Genomic DNA, 20,643 nt, shown 5'->3' on the forward strand with positions numbered 1-20,643 from the left:
TGGTCTCTTCTCCCAAATGACAAGTGATATGACAAGGGGAAATGGCCTCAGGTTGCACCAGGGGAGGTTTAGATTGGGTATTAGGAAAAATTTCTTCACTGAAAGGGTTGTCAGGCATTGGAACAGGCTGCCCATGGAGGTGGTTGAGTCACCATCCCTGGAGGGATTTAAGAGACGTGGATGAGGTGGTGAAGGACATGGGTTAGCGGTGGTATTAGCAGTGTAAGGCTAACAGTTGCACTTGATGTTAAAGGTCTTTTCCAACCTAAACATTCTATGATTGTATGATCCTGTTAGACATAGTTATGGTACTATTTAAGTGAAGAAAGAAGGTTCCAGTGTTTAAAGCTTGGCCTTGAAACTTCCAGATTTAATTCCATATTGTACTGCAGGGCTTTTTTGTCACAATGGGCACATCATATACTTTCTCTGTTCCATGGTTTATTACCCCAAAAGTAGAAATAACAGTTTTTCCATCTGCTGACTTTTCAGGGATCCACCTGGACTTAATAAAAGAAGCTGCGATTTCTGAATCTTTCTGATGATGTCTTCTTCCCCAGAAGTTGCACGATATTAGACTATCATTGCACGTGGCTGAATTGTTGGTGTTCACATCATTTCTCTAGGAAAGAAAAGGAAGTGCAATCTGAAAGATTGTATCGCTGATCTGTTTTTATTTTTCCTTTCTTTGCTCTGAGGAACATGCTGTTATACTCATCCCATCTTATGGGAGGGCCACATAGCCCAGGAAAGTCCAGTCACAAGCATCTTTCCTAAAAAAATTGAGAAAATACGGTTTCTTTCTTTGTGGGTTTGCCCATTTATATGTCACTCAGCATTGCAGACTTTTTAGCTTTATTACTCCTGCTAGAAGACCAACCCACAGTTACCTACTCTGCCGGTATCACAGGAGATGACCACCTTGACATAGCAGTTGCCGTTCTTCCCTGGGCTTGGACTCTCCCTGTGGAGGTGGCAGTGTCCAAGTGACTCCTTTTTGCATCACTTAGGGAGATTTGTTTGTGATTTATTTGTGCCGTGGTCCCCACAGAGGGGTGTCTGGCTGGTTCTGCATGTGTGTCCAGGCACCACGGTGGTTGTCTCAAGCTGCGTTAAACTGCCTCTGTGATTTTAGTGTGGAATTTCTTTGATGACCGGGCAGCAGAAAACGGTACATGCTTTTCACGCTGGCACTGGGCCAGCAGAGGTATTCAGGAAGGAGCTTGTGTGTGGCTGGGCAATTCCTAAATTGCTGTTTCCCTGCAGACTTCCGAGGCCCTACTTCTGGTAATCTGGAAATGTTTGTGACTTCTGCTTGGAATTTCCCTCCATTACTATTGCATGACATTGTTATTTAAAGAAGCGGAAAGAGAAGGAAGAGAAGGATTAACAGTAAGGAGAGTCCCATGATGTGGTGTCCGTACCCACATCTGCCTTCAGCCGCAATCCCTCTCAGCTTCACACCAAACACATTGTGTTCACACACTTCTTCCCCCTGCCCCCCACGTATAGCATGCGCATACAAGAGGCGTAAGAGTGATATAGATATATGTCTGCTACATAGTGAAATATGTATATGGCTGTACACACAAATACAAACTCAGTAGTAATGTAGAAGTTAAAATAATCCCCAAGTTCCGCTGTGATTGGAGCAGCATGGTCAGAGTGTGAATGGATGCGCATCTTGAGGACTCGGGTTGTAGGGAATCCCCTGGTTTGCCCCAAGTCTCCTGCTGCAAACATGATAAGGAATCAGCAGTGTCCTCATTTCCGTTGATAAAACTTGTCTTCTAGAGTGCAGGGTGTGGGGATATCGATTGTGCCTTCATTATGCTTCTGTGCAGTCATCCGGACAGGATTGAGCCTTGTTTTATGGGTCTGTGCTTAATATTTTAATACAGATACCAAATGATCGTAGGGTATTGGTTTTAATCCAAGGATAAGCAGAAATACAGGTGAGCAGCAATGCCATAGGCTGCTGTGGCTGGTGTCAGCTATGGGGCTTGCCGTGGGGCTCTGCTGTGGCTGTGACTGGCCCAGGGTGCCCAGGCGAACCCTGCTGCCCACAGCCTCAGTCACACCCTCAGGGGGTACTGCACAGCCAAAAGCAAGGCCCTGAAACAGAACAGCAGCGTCACCATGAGGTATGTTAACAACTGTGATGATCCCGAAGAGTTTTTCATGTATTTTAGCAGATTTTACATGGCATAGCAATGTAGGCATTTAGAAGAAAATGTAGGGTGTTGTATCCAAGCTGCAGACAGCTGGTCTGCGTCTGGGTTACACTGATTTCAGTCAGGTTGTATCTGGCTTACAGATAGATAAGTAGAAATGTGATAGCTTTTTGGCCACAAACACAAGCACTAGAGCATCAGACCCTGTAACAGACACCAAACGAGGGTGTCAGACAAGTAGTCTCCTGGCAGGGGTAAGGAGGGTGATACAAACACAGGTTGGGTGTCGTGTATTTGCTGTTAATGCAGGGCATGCTCGCGGGTGTTTGCTCACACGTAGGTATCTTACTGAAGCCATGTAGCTTCTTGGAGTGTTGACGTGGTAGGCTCTGACTGCTCTTAAGTGTTCATTGCTGTTAATTGTGGCCTTGTGGTTGCCAAGTGTTCCTAATAACTCTGTGTTCTAAATATTTTTGGTCATCTTGATGAAAAGCAGACATGTGCTTGTACACCACTCGCTGCTGTAAATAAAACAAGTCTGGTTTGGGAATTGTGTTACGCTGCTGTGTAGCTGCTCTCTAGTCTGGCTGTGAAAGGGGTGGACTGATGAAAGGTGGTTAAAAAAACCAAAAAGGTCTTTGTTGTTGGAAAGAATAGGCATTTTGCTAATAGAGTAAGTTCTGTGAAATCAGTGACCAGTGTTTTTGCAAGTTTTATGTTTGATAAAAATATGGAAACAACATGGAATTTTGGTTTTGTTATAAATTTTAGGTATGTATATAGTGTGTATTTCACTACAGGTACATAATTCTGTATGGATTTGTGCATAACACTGTTAGGTATGCACTGTTAGGTATACAATTAATCTGTATTGAGTGTCATTTTATGTGTATAATAAGTAACTAAATATTATACAGTATTGATGTATTGTACCCATTGGTGAACCTACCTCTGTGGCTGCCCATATGCACACCTGTGTATTTAGTTCAGTCTTCTTTTTACTACAGTGAAGGGCAAGGGTTTGCCAGCCTAACACAGTCTCACTCTGGTCTTCCCCACCCTGCGCTTCACCCTTCAAATAACTGTTAAACACAGGTGTAGTAGAGGAGCTGAAGTGAAATGCTTCCCTGCTCTGCGAGCAGGGTCTGCACTCCCTTGATCATGGATGATACTTAACTTACCAGAGGAAACATGCCATATAGAAAACTGGTTTATTGTTTCTATAAGGAATTTTTTGAAGTTGCCTGTTTTGAAATGTTTTATTTTTCATGAATTTGCATAAAAGAGGCCAGTGGGTGGCTGTAAGATCATCATATTTTATTTACTTTTCAAATACAGTCATTTCTAAAACAGAACACTGAAATATACTCAGAGTCTTCTAATCATTTGCTTGCTGTAAAGTCTGTATAAGCTTTGGTTTAAACAATTGAAATTTTGGCAGCTTGTATTCAAAAACTCAAGTGTGATGTTGAGATAAATAGCATAAAACACAGGCCAGTTCTGGGTTTTGTCAGTATTTTGTGTAAACTGCAACAAATGCATTAATATGACAAACATAAAATAGTGGACATATGGCATTTTAGAATGATCTTTAAGGAAAAAAGCATAAGAATTAATTTTTTTCTTTTTACAGTACTAGACCAACCTGTATTGTTACGTAAACAGAAGGTATGTGCAGTTACAGAACAAAACCAGGAAATACAGGTGCAAAGAAACAAACATTTGACAATCTACATATGTTGTAAAAACTTCTTGCAGGAGTTGACATTTATTTTCAGTATTGTGTTCCAGATTTATGACTTACGTGAATTGATTTTTAGGATGCATGGGAAAATGCTACGTAAGAATGTAAGAGTGCCTGTGGTGAAGTAATTTCTCACCCCTCCCCACCCCATGCCCTATACAAGGGGGGCAAGCTTTGATATCTCCTGATCCAAGAAGTATTTTAGAATAACTTCACCTAATGTTTATGGATTGAAAACCAACCAAACAAAACCTCCCCCAACCTCCTTTCCCACCTCTCCCCCCAAATCTTCAATTCTAAACTCCAAAACTCCACTTGCGAGCTAGCAATTGAAATGTTAATTGCATGTTTAACAGTAAAAAATCTCACAATGTTTGTGACTGTACAAATATAATTAATTTTCTCTCTAGATTGTTTGACTTCTGAGGACAAAAGCAACTTATTTGGATGAAATTAATTCCTCCCCAAAGTCAGTTGAACACCTTGTAAAACCTTTACTTTCAGTACTAATTGATGAAACATCACTTTAGAGAATACATGTTCTGTGTTATACCTAAATAAGTTGCATACCATAGGCATATAATATTCTCTATCCCTTCCAGTTATATAGAATTAAATGTCTTATTAGGTCATCTTGTTAAGTAGTAATAATAATAATACACTTAAAATCAACCTGGTTTATGAGGTTGCTGTGATTTTCAGCACTTCTTTAGAAGCTTCATCATTTTCCTTATCTGGAACATTATCTACCCACATGCTTCTTGATCAGTGTCTTCTGTGCCAGCAGAAGCTGGGGTTTACACCCTTAAACCAAATAATGTCTTTACTGAATTTTTTTTTTTTTTTTAATTAGAACAGAAGCGAAATAAGTTGTTGTTTTAAACCCTTTTTCTTCATAAGGAGAGAAAAATATGTTAATGCAGGCAAAGCCAGTGGACTAAAACGGGCTTTCATGTATCGTTTTCAGGCCAAATTCAAGATTCTAGACTGTTCATTTCACTGGAATTTAGCCTGCTGTATTTATGAAGTTAAAAGGTATAATTGCTTTTGTGAAAAACAATTTAAAGGAAAATATCTTTTTTAATGGACTATTTTGGAGCCTTGCCTTTGTCATTTGGGAATAGCTGAAATACTAACCATATGTGGTTCTGTTTAAAAGCCACAGGCCACAACTACAGTTATGTTAACACAATTTGTTACTCAGCCTCTGAATCGCACATGTAAGAAAGTCGTAGACTTTGATTCTGGCTTGATTATGATAGGTTGCTGTTACCTTCCCAATCCCCTGTTCATTTAGCCTCCACCCCTACAGAGCAGGTTACCCTGTAAAATATTTTCTGTGGACAGAACTTACCTGACCGTAGGCTTGGTAATTTTCAGTTACTTTTCATGATCTCAGTCATAGTCAGTAGACCAGCAGCGTTGCATGGATCAAGACATGACAACCATAACTACAGACAAAATCCAAACCAGGATGCTCAGAGGTATTATGAGAATCACTTCTTTGGTTATCCATATTTCATATGAAATTTCACATTTCATATCCATTTTTCAGCTACACTTTAACAGAGGGACTCAGACTGCCATGTGCATTTTACATGTGCTCATTGCAAAGAACTGCTTCAGGATAATTTGGTATAAAAGTACTATATAACAAAGATTCAAATTCCATTAGTCTTGTCTGATTTCAAATTGAAGATACAACGTGCATGTGAAAACAGTAAGCGTCAGGACGGATTGACTTAAAATCAATCCAGCAAACCACAATTAACTATTTCACACCATAATTATCTGTTAATCTTAAAGGTCTTTTCCAGCCTAAAAGACTCTGTGATTAATGAAAAATCAATTTATGGAAAGGTGAAAGATCCTACCTGAAGTCTACTCAGAGTGCCATTAGTGGTGTTCATTCCTGGCTTCAAACCTGGGGACATTCTGAGAATAGCTATACTAAAATACATGAGCATTCCAATTATCTCTTTTATACAAACATCCACTTTCTTCAGTAGTCTCCTCAAAATTCATCTGATCTGAGATCACCTAAGGGTAATCAAAACTGTGAGGAGAATTGCTGATTCTTGCCTATGTCATTCCACAAGAGCATGTTAAAGATGGTTTCTGCAGCCAGAAATCTTCTAAATATTCCACAAACATTTTTGAGGTTACATATTGTCCGTTTAGGTTGTATCGATCTCCGTAAATACTGTTTTTGGAGAAGGGGATTAGGATTCTTGGTTGGTTGGGGTGGGGGTGGGGTAATGACTTCTTTTCCAAGTCAGCTAGAACCAAATAATGTTTAACAAATTTTCCTCAGTCAACATAGTTTCTTGGTGCACATTATTTCCGTAACAGTTTAATTGTTGTGTTTCAGTTACTGATAATACATGGTCTTGGGAGTGTGAAAGGAAGCAAAGGTGCTTGTTAAGAGAGAGCATGACAGAGAATGTCTTATGTTCCCTGTTACCTCTTAGTAAGGGAACTATGTTTTGTGTTTTCCATCTTAACAAAAAATAAAATGTCCTACATCTATTCTTACCTAATTTTCAAAATTCGAAACACAATTATGTCCTTAAAAGAACCAAATGAAGAAGTGTGTAGCTCAGTTTTCTGGTCAGTAAAAAGTTGACCTTGGAGGTCCTTGGGGTAGCTGAAATTCTGGTGGAGCCCGAATGAAACATCTTTGGCTACTCAGGCAACAGTCTAATAAAGAAATCATGAGCAAATTCATTTTCAGTGAAGTAATTTTAAGTCATAGCCTAAATACTTCCAAAATTCTCCGGTAAAATTTTCCTGAAGACAGACTTTCAAGAACTTGCTGAAAAGACTAAATACAACATTTCATCATGAACTGCAGCATCTAGTGCAGAAACCTGTATCTTGTATCATACCACTGTACAGATTGGTTCTGTCACAGTTTATATGAATATAGAACTGGTTTAGAAATAAAAGCTGAAGTACTTACTCAAAAATGAATTTTGGTTAGCCGTGTATACAAGAATTGTCATGGTTAGCAGCATTTAAAATCTGTATTGTTAACAAAAAAATGTGATATGTTTCTTTTCCTAGTCGGCCTGCAGCTTTCCGATCAGAACAGATGCCCCTGGAAGCAGCTGATACAATGTTCTCTCTGCTTTCTTGCTCTCCTTTTTACTCTTTTGTGTGTTCTTTTCGCCGTTTGGTAGTCATCCTTTGGCAGTCATATTATAGCTAATATTAAATCTCTTGCATTTTTTTAATCATCATTCCATTGTGATTCCTCAAAATTTTTTTTTCCCTCATGACAGACAATTATTACTAATCATTATTACAAAATAGCTGAATCTGTTGACTGTGTTTAGGAAATCAGTATGTCAGTAAAAGAGGTATCGGGAAACATGATATTTTGAAACTTTCTGCAATTCAGCTGAGAGATTCACTAATTTCAGATACCATCATGTCTTGATTTGAGACACTGTTGGGTGATGGGACTTGTATGTATTTCCAGGAACTGTTGCAGTACTGTAGACTCTGCTGTGATCATCTAATGATGACTGGTATTGGCGTATAGATTTCCTTTATCAAACTTCAGTGATTACTGGTATCCCAGTAAAAGTTGGCACGTAGTATGCTTCTCTGAATTCTACATCTTTAAATTTATTTTTTTTATCTCTGCATGTGGCCAGATGAAGCAATCATACTGTTTTTGGTATGCAAACGCTTCTGTTCACGTGTTGATCTTGCGGAGTTCATTACTGTTGTAAGACGAGATAGGGTAATGCTTATTTTGTTGCATACTGGCTGCAGTGATGCCATTATTAAAAACAAACCAAATAAAAATACAACACACATCTCTGTACCTACCTAATTCAGGATGAAGTTAAAGGGTTTGGGTCCAACATTTAACGACAAGGTATTTTCTAGAGAATTTCATCAAAATCAGATGTGCAGCATCTCCATGTTATTGTTACAGCAGTGGTGAATTTTGGCTGACACTTAGCTGTCATATTTAAGGTCAGGAAAAAAACCATATACTTTGAAGGCAATGGTGAATTCTTTTGAAAACTTGGGAAAATAGTTTTGTAGTTGTATGCCAGCAACTTGGTAAATTATCACAAAAAAAGTAAGCCCTTTTTATCTTTGCATTTTTGTAAATTGTAAAAATAGATCAAGTTTAACATAGTCCTTGAGACAGCAACTATATCTAGCTGTTGGTTATATACTTTTATTTAACACAGCGAATCTCACAAGATATTTTACCTTATAATATAAATTTCTGGTGCTTACTGCACAGCTTTTTACTTACTTAATTTCAAACATAGACATAAATGTTTAGAGTAAGCTATTGCAAGAGAAAAATACTGAGTTTTCCCTTTATTGTTATAAAAATACAATGCTGGCATATTACTACCATGCAGCTACAAAGTTAAATGAAAAGACTATAATCTGGTTAAACTCTGGTGATAGCCCAGGGGGCAAGGAGAGGAAGGAGGTTGTTTTGGAAGAGTCAGGCTAATGTAAGTATTTATACATTTAATTCATTCATTCATTAGTGTAAATAAAATGTAACAAGTAAGACCAATTGCAGATTGAACTGTGACTGCAAAATGGTGAGGTGGTGGGTTGGTTTTGGGGTTTTTTTAAAGATGTAATATGTGTAATGTTTGTCTATAGTGACAGAGGAGCTTTGTCTGGTCAGCTGGAGGAGGCTATTGTTATTTTTCTATTCGGTTGTGGTGCATCAAAATGACTTCATTCACACAATAAAATCCTTAAAATACATTACCTGGCAAGATAGCTTAGTTTCTGCACCTCACTGAAAATGCAGAAAGTCTGCTGTTTGGTTCATGTGTCCCTGCCCATGGCAGGGGGGTTGGAACTAGATGATCTTTAAGGTCCCTTCCAACCCTAACCATTCTATGATTCTATGATAATTCAGGTGGATCCAGTGGTACTGCTGCAGGTGCCATGCTGTGGGTTTGCCATCCCTCTAGGCTGACTTAAGCTGTTTGTGCTGTGTGCTCTCAGGAACAGCTTGGGCTGTGTGTCACTACCCTTCCTATACGCTGCTGCATCATCGCACTCGTGTGTCTCACAAATGGGCATCACTGTCCTGCGCGGTAGCGTTGTACTGTGCGTGTGCAGCCATCGCGTATTACGTAGAAAGCCCAGGTCTTTATTGGTTATTATTTTACTTTCTGTGGAGAGGAGAAGGTTCAAAGAAGGTTGGTAAATGAGAGTATTTGAAGTTTTTGTTAAATTATTGACTAAGATCATCCAGCAAGATGTCTCACAGTACTGAATCAAAAGCTGTGCTCTTAAATCTCCTTATGAAACAGCAAAGAACAAGATCCAAAATTTTAGGTACATAAGGAGCTTGGACAAAATTTGGCCATGAGACATTAGCATAGTACAGAAAGAGAAGGCAGTGGGGCCTTGTGGGATTCATGGCAATGCTGATAGTGAAGGTCATCCTGAAAGCCTAAGGATTTATCTGCTATTTAGAACTGCAGGTGAGATTAAAGTACTCATGATGGTGAGATGTGTCAGGATATTTGCTCATATTTCTTCTTAGGAGGAGACAGATGAGAAATATTTCTTTCATTCATCATTTATGTGCATTGTACGTGGCTGACTGTTTATGCTGATGCTGTGTTTCATTCAGTGTACACACTAAATAATGCTGTGCTGTCCAGAGATTAACTAGTGATCTTCAGAATTCTGTCCTGCTCACATTTGGTAATTGCATTCTCAGGAATTGGAGTCTTGATGATTTTAGGATGCTGAAGTCGTCATTGGTAATGCTTCAACGTCTCACTTTTTATTTTCACTATCCACTCTTTTTTCAGCCGTTACAATCCAACTCATCTTTCTGAAAATTCCAAATAGGAATTGTATGGAAGGAATTTCAAACGGCGTGAGTGTAGTTGGAACTTAATACTTCACTAAGATTTCACTATACCCTAAGTTGCCTTTAATAAATTTTTTCACTGCCATTTACTTTGCTTCCATAGCAGAACTTCCCTTTCTGCATTTTTTCCCTATAATTTCAAGAAGATAAGAATAAAACAGAAAGGCATTTAGATTCAAACACTGAGGAAGGAAGCCTAGGACTTTCCTCAGGGTTTTCAAAGGGGGGGGGGGGTTAACTAGTAACCCAAAAGCTGGCCAAGAAGGCTGTCTCTGTGGCTAGGTAGCTGGATGTTGCTACTAGCAATGATATAGAAGGCAGTGAACAGAAAAGGATCACACCAAGGTTTATTATAATTTGTTTCAAACAGTTTTGCCAGAAGGTAGTGCTACAGCGAAGTTCCCTACTACTTCTGCTTCTTTGGTCCAGGGATTTCCAAGGCAACCTCAAGGCTTTTTTCTTCCCTCTAGTAGTGTTTGCCCTGCAGAGCTGTTTTTACAGAGACCAGGAATTTCTTTCAAGGACACCCAAACATGCCCCTTCCACTAGAAGACTAACCAGTATGTTTTGGGAGCTTAATTTTTCTCTTCTGTAACCAAAGGTCTAGGAGTTACTTGATGGAATTTTAACCTTCAGATTTCCTGGAGCCATTTGAAAATCCCAGAGAAAGTATCTATACAACAACTTTTAAGACTGAAAGATTCAGGGAATAGTTTTAAAATTGCCAGTTCAAAACTTGTTTTACTGTTTCTTCATTGTCTTTATCTCTTACAAAAAATGCTTCACACTTGTTTTTTATTGTAATCTTAGAAAAACAAATACTTTATTAACATTAAAGGAACAAAATTTTAATAAAAGTTTCGTAAGAAACAGTTCCCACTCTCACATACAGTTGCCTTATTTTGTCTTACTTGAACCACAAGAAGTGTAATTTCAAATAAAATCTGTATCCATATTAAAGAAGCTGCTGCCCATGTACTGGGAACTACAATCTGAACACTTAAAATATTTCACATTATGTTAAATAAAAATACTTTTTATTCCAAGTTTTCTTTTCCCTAGTTTAAATATTTGTATTAGAATGTATATATTTCACTGATGAATGTGATCTTGGAGAGACCACTTTACTAAATCAAGCAGCTATTGAAATCTCTGAACCTCTTGGGCTTCCCATTCTTTGCAACAACACGCAGGTTTGATGTGTTAGTCAAGATGGACACTGCTCTGCACAGTGCTGCCTAACCAGGCACATGTCCATCAGTTTCCCAAATTTGCTTTAGGTGTTCTTTTCCATGAGCCATTTATCCTTTATCCGCCAGGGGTTATAAAGCCTCAGTTTGCTGGGAGATTTGTCTTGAGAAAAATGGAATATTTCTAATAATGTCTGTAGTAGCATGATGTTTTCATGATGTGGAATGAGCCTATTCTGATGTTTTTACAAGGTTGATTTTTGGTTTAAGCAACCTGTCAACAAGTTGTTTTAAAGTTGTTAAAGCTGCAACTACTTTTTGAAACACAATGGAAAATTTACATTCCAGTCTACTAAGGAACTGAAAGTTCTGGCAGCAGGGTTGGTAACAAGGGATTTTAGGTTCTGTCAAATTCACCAGTGCAACTAATACAATGCGTCATTTGGGTCTAAGCATGGAAAAGCCCTTGCTGGCTGAATTCAAGATTCACAACATTATAATAAGCAGAATCACCTCAAAAAACCACAAAACTCCCCTTTGTCATCCTTGAAATTCTGCAGCCATTGCAGGTCATCCCAGAAATATCTTCTTCCAGCAGCTGAGACTTGTTTCATGAATCCAGAAATGGAGCTACACCAACAAAGCTCATCCAAGAAAACTTCTTCCGGAAGCAGCTGGTCGTTGTCGTTCTTGTTGTCCTTTGGTGCAGCTGTACACAGACTAACCGGTGCCTCTGCCAAAACCGTAGCAGAGCTGCTCAGTCCTATCAAGGTTGGCGTAGAAAAAGTGAAGCTGTCCGGCAACAAGATGTGAAGTATGGATTGAGAAGAAACTCCACTTCTGGCAGTTTGTGAAAAACGCGTCTCCCAGAGGCAGTGTTACATCCACAGAAACATGTACTTTGGTTCTCGGGCACCTGCCAGAGCCCTGCAGATGCATTCGGAGTATATATATGTATATCTAAAGGGGAAAAAAACCCCCAACAAAATCCAGACATCAGCTTTCTCTCCGATATTTTTGACTGTGCTGGTTGAGCATAGCGTTTTCCCTTCATATACTTACTTAGTTCTGGGCTTCTTTCAGTTCTGCACTCCCCAGGCAGTTTCCATCTCTTGGATGAGAGCCTTAAACTCTCTAATTATGCTGTTCTTTGCCCCTGCTATGAGTGTATCTCTTGGGGAGACTAATGTTTTTAACATTTTTGATTTGGTACAAGATACTGTTTCCCCCTCCTACCTCCCATCAGTCTTATGCATTGTTTCTAATTACTCTTTACCTCACATATTTCTTTGAGAAACTTAATATCATCACTATAAATCACTAGTTCTGTCTGTTGCTGTTCTTACAGAGCTTTTATTCTGACATAAGGTACTTCATAATATTTTCATTTCCTCACATGTTGAGTGCCTGTTCAATTCAACTGCAATATTACCTATTTTAGCAATTCCTTGGAGCTGGCTATACTGTACAGAGTTTGCTGGTATCTGCGAACAGCAAGAAAACAGGGTAATTAATTTTTCACCTTTTTCTGAATTTTAGGGCACGGTCTTGTTTTGAGGTGCATAACACAGCACACGGTTCCAGGTGCTGTTCATATGTAGCGCAGAGTTACCTTGTGCAGAACTTCGTGTTTTCTTGAAGCTCAGGAGCTTCTTGTCAGTCTGTTTCTGACAGGCTGCGATGCCAGTTAGTAGCAGTTCTGCACCCCAGGGGATTTACCGCTCCCCCAAACTTGGTGACGTCCGATCAAGATGCATTTCATGCTATTTTACAGGTTGTTAATAAAAATATTAGGTGGCATTTGCCACAGTGTCAACCCTTGAAAACATGATTCATAACCACTTGCCTGTTTAAACTTGGAACCAGTGACCACTGTCTTTTGAGTCTGGTGGTACAGTCAGTTTTCCACTCTTATTCTGGACCATATCTCCTTAGCTTGCCTACAAGGATACTAAAGGAGCCTGTATTGAAAGTGCTGTTAAAGCTGAGGTAAATGATATGTGCTGTGCTTTCCTCGATCACAGAGCTTGCTACTTCTCTGTAAAGGTTGATCCATTTGTCCTTGGTCAGCCTGTGCTTTCTGTTCTCAGTCACTTTCTTGTTCTTCATGTTTCTGGAAGTGCCTTCTATGAGGACTTGCTCCCTACATTCATAGAATCATAGAATCACTGGGTTGGAAAAGCCCTTAGAGATCATCCAGTCCAACCGGATCTGTCCACCACTAAACCATATCTTTCAGCACCTCATCCACCCGTCTCTTAAACACATCCAGGGATGGTGACTCCACCACCTCCCTGGGCAGCCTGTTCCAGTGTGTGATAACCCTTTCGGTGAAGAACTGCTTCCTTACGTCCAATCTCGCAGCCTCCTCTTCTCAAGGCTAAACAAGCCCAGTTCCCTCAGTCGCTCCTCATAAGACACATTCTCCAGACCCTTCACCAGTTTTGTGGCCCTTCTCTGGACACGCTCAAGGACCTCAATGTCTTTCTTGTAGTGAGGGGCCCAAAACTGAACACAGTACTCGAGGTGTATCTACTTCCAGCCTGTAGATTGCCCCATACCCGTTCCTTGCCTTCTTTGAGGTGTTGCCCAAGGTTTTATTTGTTTCCCCAGAAAATCCAGTTACAAATACTGACATCTATAAAAGACTAAGTCTCCCAAAGGGAAAACTTTGGGGTTTAGAAGTTCTCTTTTCTAAGATGATGTCAGTGAGTTTTTAGCATAAATGGAAAATTATTTTGACATCACATGATATTCAGTTAAAAATTCTCAGTGAGCCCTACTTTCAAATTGCATTTCATCAGCCATTGTTTGTTCAATTTCTCCATATTGAACTAAACCCAGAATCTTTTGGTAATTGATTTGAGCTAAGTGTTGACTCTCTTAATTTCAGAAGATAGTTGTAAAATTGCACTTCTATCCAAACAGTTTTTTAGTGAATCACTTTACATACCCATAGAAATGTGATATTTTTTAAAAAGGTGCTAATTCCTGTTAAGTTGTAAAAATTATATAAAATGTGCGCTGATGATGTGATACATTTTTATTAAAAGTATATGCAATTAGAAAATAGCATGAAACTCAGAGAACAGTAAAGTTGCATTAAGCAAGATGAATGTATTTATGTGTGTTTGAAAGTTTGACTTTGCGTATAACTTGGGAGAAGAGACCCTGCTGCACACAAAATGAATGTTGGAATGCGTAAGAATGTGTGCTGTGTACTTGTGAACTGATTTGCTAATAGATAACTGGGCTATACTGGAATATTGTATCTGTTTTAATAGTTCTTCTAATATTTTAAGTATTTTTCTGTTGTTCCTTAACTCAGTTAACCAGGCTGTCTGTAAAGGGGTTTACTGAGTACCCTGTTTTTCTGTTTTGCAATCACTGCAGAAGTGTTTCAGTTGACCAGGGCTTTAGGAGTACACCGCAGTCTGTAGATATATTATGAATTAATCATCCCTTTCCAACTGAGTAGTTAATGGATATTGATCACTGTTTTGTCATGAATTGTAGTGTATTCTATCATTCGACTGTTGTTTGTCAAATACTTTTTACAAATTGCTGTGCAGGACCTTGTATCACAGCTGGTGTAGTTTAAGGTTTGGACAGAGTCACTGTGAATGAAGCCCTGCTGTGAAATAAAAGTCAAAAGGCATCTTGGCATCCAAACCATTTCCTTGGGAGAAGATTACAGCCTGAGTATGTTGAACTTTATTGCCATGGGCCTCATGACAGTATTCAGAAACATGCATGGCATTTCTGTTAAAGAAACTCAGATGTGCTTAGACGCGAGGGATGGCATTCTTGTGTTTATCAGTATTTTGCAAAAAAAGTTAAATGTTTTTACACTTTTGGGGTACATAAAAATATGGTGAAGAATGTGTAATTTATGTACCTAAAAATTGGGGTTCCTGATTTCTTAAACATAATTTGTTACAAGGAGGAGGAAATGACTAATCTCAACCCTAGACAAAAATGTATTTATCGAGAAAGAAGGGGGGGTGGCGACAGGGGGGACGGGACACGACACGGACTCAACAATTCTTTGAGTAAAATGTTGTCTCTTGGCTTGCTCTTGTATCAGAAGTACAGTGGAGCTGCATAGAGAAAACATGCTGCATTTGTTAACTTACGAGGATACGGAGTAAAGCAAATGGAAACTTGAAAGATCAATTAATACTATGTGCTTGATATATCTAAATTGCATCAACTGAATTCTGTCCCTTATACAACTGTGTTTCAAGGACAGTCAAACCTGTGAGAATTCAGGGCCAGGTAAAGACAAAGCTTCCTCAAGAGAGGGAGTAAAATCCTTGTAAAATGGGATTGGATCTCCTGGAATGGCAGACCTACAATATCTTGCATCCTACTGCTGACAAGATAGGTTCCTGAATGAAATGGTCATTATGATGGCTCCTAGTCGGCCGAAAGACCACAAAGTCAAAACAAATGAGTGAGGGTTCTTCTGGGTTGGGGGCAGTTCCTCTGTGTTCTGCATGTGCACTTGTATGCACTTTCATACTTTTTTTTCCATACTTTCCATACTTTTTTTTCATACTTTTCCATACAACCTAATGGCCATGAAGAAAGTATTACATCTAGTGTAATTCAGAGCACGGGTGCAATCTGCCTGCTATGGACTTAGTGTTTAATTACTGCTGTCAGATAGGAACAAGGTAGCAGTCTGAGAAGTTGCCCCTCAGAAGCCCAAGGTTGTGATTCTGGTCAACGGTAAACCTGGAAACAGTAGACAGTAAGAATGTACATTCTTGGGTTTACTTACCAAGAATCACTGCAACAGTGTTTAAGTAGAACAGAAGTTAAATTAAAAGCTTATGTTGATGACTAATATGTAAAATGTCCTAGGGTCATTTATGAAGGAAGAGTGGGTTTATGAGTCAATAATTTTGAAAGACTGTATATCTTTATCAAAATGAGAAATGTTGAAAGTAATGAGAATTACACATAAGGCAGTTTCTTCCAGCTGCTGCGTATGTTCTTGTAGTTCTGCTCGTGGATAAGTCCGCAGGTAGTCAGCTGTATGGGCATCCTAGGTATGTCTTTATTCCATCCTATTTCTCAGGTCCCAGAAGAGTTACATAATTATATCCTGTTAGCAATAAGTAACCTAATTAGTGTCATACTGGCAGTTATTCCAACAACACACGTCGTTTTGACTTGTTGCTCCAGATGATGGCTTTATCATGGAGTTAAAAATTGTAGTCTAAATGCTTTTAAAAGTGTCAATGGAAATTCCAAATTGGATTATGATTTTTTCCACCTTTCTTACAAGGCAGCATATAATTATATTAGATGTAATCAGTACCTTGTGAAATTGTTGGTTTGCTTACTTGGATTTTTAGCTCTGCTGAGATTTGAATATAAATGACATTGGTTGTAGCATTGCTTAATGTAGAATAAGTTTTCTTTTATAAAAGCTACGATTTTAATAGTTCAATTGCATTAATATTGTATTTGTATATGGATGCATAAAATTGATTGAGCTTATCTAGTGGAATGAATGATTTTTCCTAATACTGAATCATTAAAGTTCAATTCTAGTTTTGAACTACAGTTCTACATGGTAAATCCCTATTCCTTATAATAAACAAAGCATTTATTCTAAACTGGGCTGCTGAATTCTCTTACTACTTTAGACAAAAAGAATAGTCCTGTATGTTAGGTTTTATATGTCCAAAATATAAACTGCCTCGACAATAAAAATTTTATGATTCAGCAATACTCCGCCCATATACTATATCCATAGCAATAAGGATTAAATCCTGGCACCACTGAAAGCATCTGTAGAATTTGGAACCAATATTTCACCTGTCATTTGTAGCCAATGTACTGCACATAGTTTATGGTCACCTAACATGCTGACAACAGTTCTTGTCTTGGTGCTTTAAAACCAATATGACTCCAAAGTTCCTGGCATTTTTTTCTCGATTCATTATGAGCGTAGCCCTGCATGGTCTTCGTGGAACTTGACAGCATTCAGTACTTCTCCAGAGGGACAGTGCAGCGTTGAGGGTTACTTTAGCAGTATTGTAACGGAGCGTGTGTGCATCATACGGTACTGCCGGAAGAGTCTGCCTCTAGAGGTGCCAGGTTTACCTTTTCGGTTCGAATGTGTTCAGTGCGTCGTGCGGTAATTCCATGCAGTAGTCAGGCCTGTGGGTATTTCCACTTACTTACAGTGCTGCTGAATGTAAAGCAAAATTGGGTCTCAAGTTTTCAGCATACTCAGATTTATGTAGATTGTTAAAAATGTGGTGTCTGTCTGAAAAACTTACTGCCCAAAGCAGAATGTGGTTTGACATGGGAAACGTACTGTGTCAGCTAGCAGTTAATGAGAGAGACTATCAAGATGGATTTAGAAGCAAATTGCCCTCCAGGTGTTACCAATATTTATTATCTCCTAGTTTTTTATCATGTGACTAAGAGAAAGTAGAAATCCCTAAGTATCAGTTGTTAATTATTGCAGCCTGTTTGGGAAGGTGTGTAAGCTCGTGCTTAACTGCCACTGTGCTTGGCTGGCTTGGGCTTGCCCTTGTAGTCAGTGGGACATCAGAGTGCTGAAGGGCCTTGTTGGGTCTGGGCCTGCACCTTCAGGAGCAGAAGGAGCCCTTACCTGGGGTGGCTTTTCTTAGCTGTTCCTCGCTAGGATCAGATTGTGGAGGGCATCTCACTTAACGGGGACATACAATACCTTCTTCTCCAAACAGTGTTCAGGTCAGTACTTGTTCTGAAATAAGGAATGAGGAGAAGAGTTGCCTGTCCTCTCTGGTACCAGAGGCCTAAGCCACCTACCAGATTCTGGAAGCAGGCCATCAGTGCTCACCAGATACTAGCAGTCCCTTGGACCTCTCCAGGTGGTCAAACTGTAACTTCCTCGCTGTCGGTTCTGCGCTGTGATGACAGTACCTAACCGCCAGAGTTCTGCGGCATATTCAAACTGAGCGGAACATAGAAGTAAATCACATATATTTTCAAAGTAATGTAAGGAAGAACATTCTCATTTTATTATTCGCTTGTCAGTTCAGTTTAGCAAAACTATTTTAAACGTACATGAATTACTCTAACACTTCCAGTATGCTACGGAGTTGAGCAACTGTCTGAATCTATGTTCAGTGTGGCCAGAATAATGTGCCAGGTCTTCACTCAATTAGGCATGGATTCAAAGTTGTACTCTGCCTGTGATATGCTGGAAGTCCGTATTTCTTTAAGACGTTTTTTCTAGGAAATTTATCTTCTGAGAATAATTTTTGTTCCCCAGCTGTCTTTCAGCTTTTGTGAAAATTTGGGGCAACAGCTTTAATTATTTTGTGGTATTTGATTTGTCTACTTCTCTAGCAGTAGTAAGAGATGTATTTTCACAAGTGGTAAAGACATTTTTATATATAAGGTAGCTGATTGCTTTGTTTCAGGAATCTCAATTAATTGCATACAGTACGTATATGACATTTTCAGTACTTTGGTTTGACTGTAAAATTGAGAAGCCATCTTTTCAGTGCAACATCTCTGTTAACTGTGGCATCCTATGTTGCAGCTACAAAGCAGATAAACAATTAATTTCACTGTTCTTAAAACAGCAGTATTATAGGTTATTCCTAACTGAGATCATTTTACTTTTCTTGTCATATGCTGGAGAAGAAAAAATATATAGAGATAATACTTCCATGCTACAAGTCCAGGGGGTATTGCTGACATAGAATATGTGGAGAATTTCATACTTGCAAGAAGGAATGGAAAAATAATCTACTGTGTTGTTTATGTGGTGATGATGTATATCTTTGAAACATATGTTAGGTCTTGGAATATTGAATGCTCTCTAGGTGAAGATACATTGCTCAGTTTTTATAAAGATATTTTTATGTATATTTTGGGTAAAAGCCAAAACTCTTACAAATAATTTGAGCTAAGGGATTAAGTAGATAACTTGAAACGACAAGGATGGATCATCTTATACCTGGTTATAAATAAGCACTTACAGAAATAAGATAGGTATTTCTATGAAAACTGTTGAGCATTCCTAAAGGTTGTAAAGTCTCATTTTAAATGGGAAGCTTTCTAAGTGAAAAAATACTAACAATATTTATCATAAATTTATATTAAGCTACAAATGCATGTGCTGAAATCTGAATGAAGGCTAAGGATATAGATAACAATAAGAAATAATGCAGAAATTGAAAATGAAAAGCAGCTGTGGCAATGTCGTTTAGATTGCTGTTCTGACATCTTACAAAATAATTTAGGTTTTTTATACATGTGGCAGTACTGAAAGGCGTCATTTAAACATATATTGAGTTTCTCAGTGTCTACTTTTTTTATTGTTTTCCTCTATTATATTGGAATGTGTTATCCAGTGTGAACACTTGCACACCTTTTGTTTCCCATGCACAGTTAGCATACGTGCACTCATGCAGTTAGACGTGAAAACCTTTATTAACTCTGTGCAGAAATAAAGCTTCACATCTGTGAACTCTTACACTGTTTCAGAATACATATGTAAGTAGTTTTCTAGATGCTACTGTATTTAACCATGTATGGATATTGGTGTTCTCTTTAGGTGAGCTTGGTTAAAATAATAGAAGATGGAAGTATTTTTTATTGGAAAGGGTGAAGTGGATTTTTAAAGCAATGAGAAGCAAAACAGTCTTGTGATAAGTTTTTTGGTCAATTGTTTTAAACATAGTCCATAATCACTTAGCAGCCATTTAAGAAAGAAGAGTGAGATGAACACAAATAACATTCTAATGATCCTTAACGTGAGTGTTCCTATAATGCAGATTTTATATTTCTACTGTCACAGTTGGTTGGTGCCAGGTTTTCGCTAGTTGCTGTCATTTAGAGAACTCTGATATGAGATGAAGGCATTAAATGAGAAGTCTGGCAGAGGAACGCTGGATACTTCCATTTTGGAATTTGGTCAGATGTTATAGATCATTAATAGGAGTGTGATTTGAGTTGGAGAGTGCCCATTGTAAGAATGAATGTTACAAATGTTAAAATTAATTGTTCATATGGAAATGCTGTTTTGCCATTCATCATCCAGGGGAAGAATGGGGATACATTTGTGTAGTAGAACTATGTGCATTATTGTGTTGTTCAGTGCTGGCAAAAAGTGCTGATGAAAAAAATCTAGTAATTTTAAAAAAGCATCTTCTTTTAACTATTCTTGAGTATTTTCTGTCCTGTTTTTTTTAAGTCCTAAAAATTCAAGTAGTTTGTTTTTTAAATATTAAGTTACATTCCAATTCTGGTTTCTTTTAAAAGACTTCCGTAATAAAATCGCTATTTTCATCAGTGCAATTACTAGTTGATTTACTTTGGCATACCCTTTTCAGGCTAGACAGACACGAATGACATACTTGACTGTTGAATGAAGCATTCTGAGACTGTGAAGAGAATAGGTTTTCATCTTCTCTTAAAGTTAACCTTGTGCCAAACTTCTGTAGAGGCTGTGGAGGTGATTATTTCATATTAAATAAATGTCAATTTCTTTGTGTAAACTTTTGGAAAGTACATTCTTTGGTCATCACATCACTTCCATTCTAGTCGGATTTGGTGCTGACCCAAATGGAAGGAAGCTACCTTTTTATTGTTTCCTAAACGAGGAATATTTTCCTTTTTATATGTGAA

General features: G+C 38.4%; 1 protein-coding gene across 1 annotated transcript in view; it reads left to right on the forward strand.

The window, feature by feature from the left end:
- The window catches only part of LOC104509675 (myotubularin-related protein 13-like), a gene marked incomplete at both ends in the record, with an annotated part of 57,039 nt that overhangs the window by 11,168 nt on the left and 25,228 nt on the right, over positions 1-20,643 (forward strand). The window lies entirely within an intron of this gene.

Source organism: Eurypyga helias, unplaced genomic scaffold (assembly GCF_000690775.1).
Source record: "Eurypyga helias isolate BGI_N326 unplaced genomic scaffold, ASM69077v1 scaffold2495, whole genome shotgun sequence".
In the NCBI taxonomy this organism is placed as follows: domain Eukaryota; kingdom Metazoa; phylum Chordata; class Aves; order Eurypygiformes; family Eurypygidae; genus Eurypyga; species Eurypyga helias.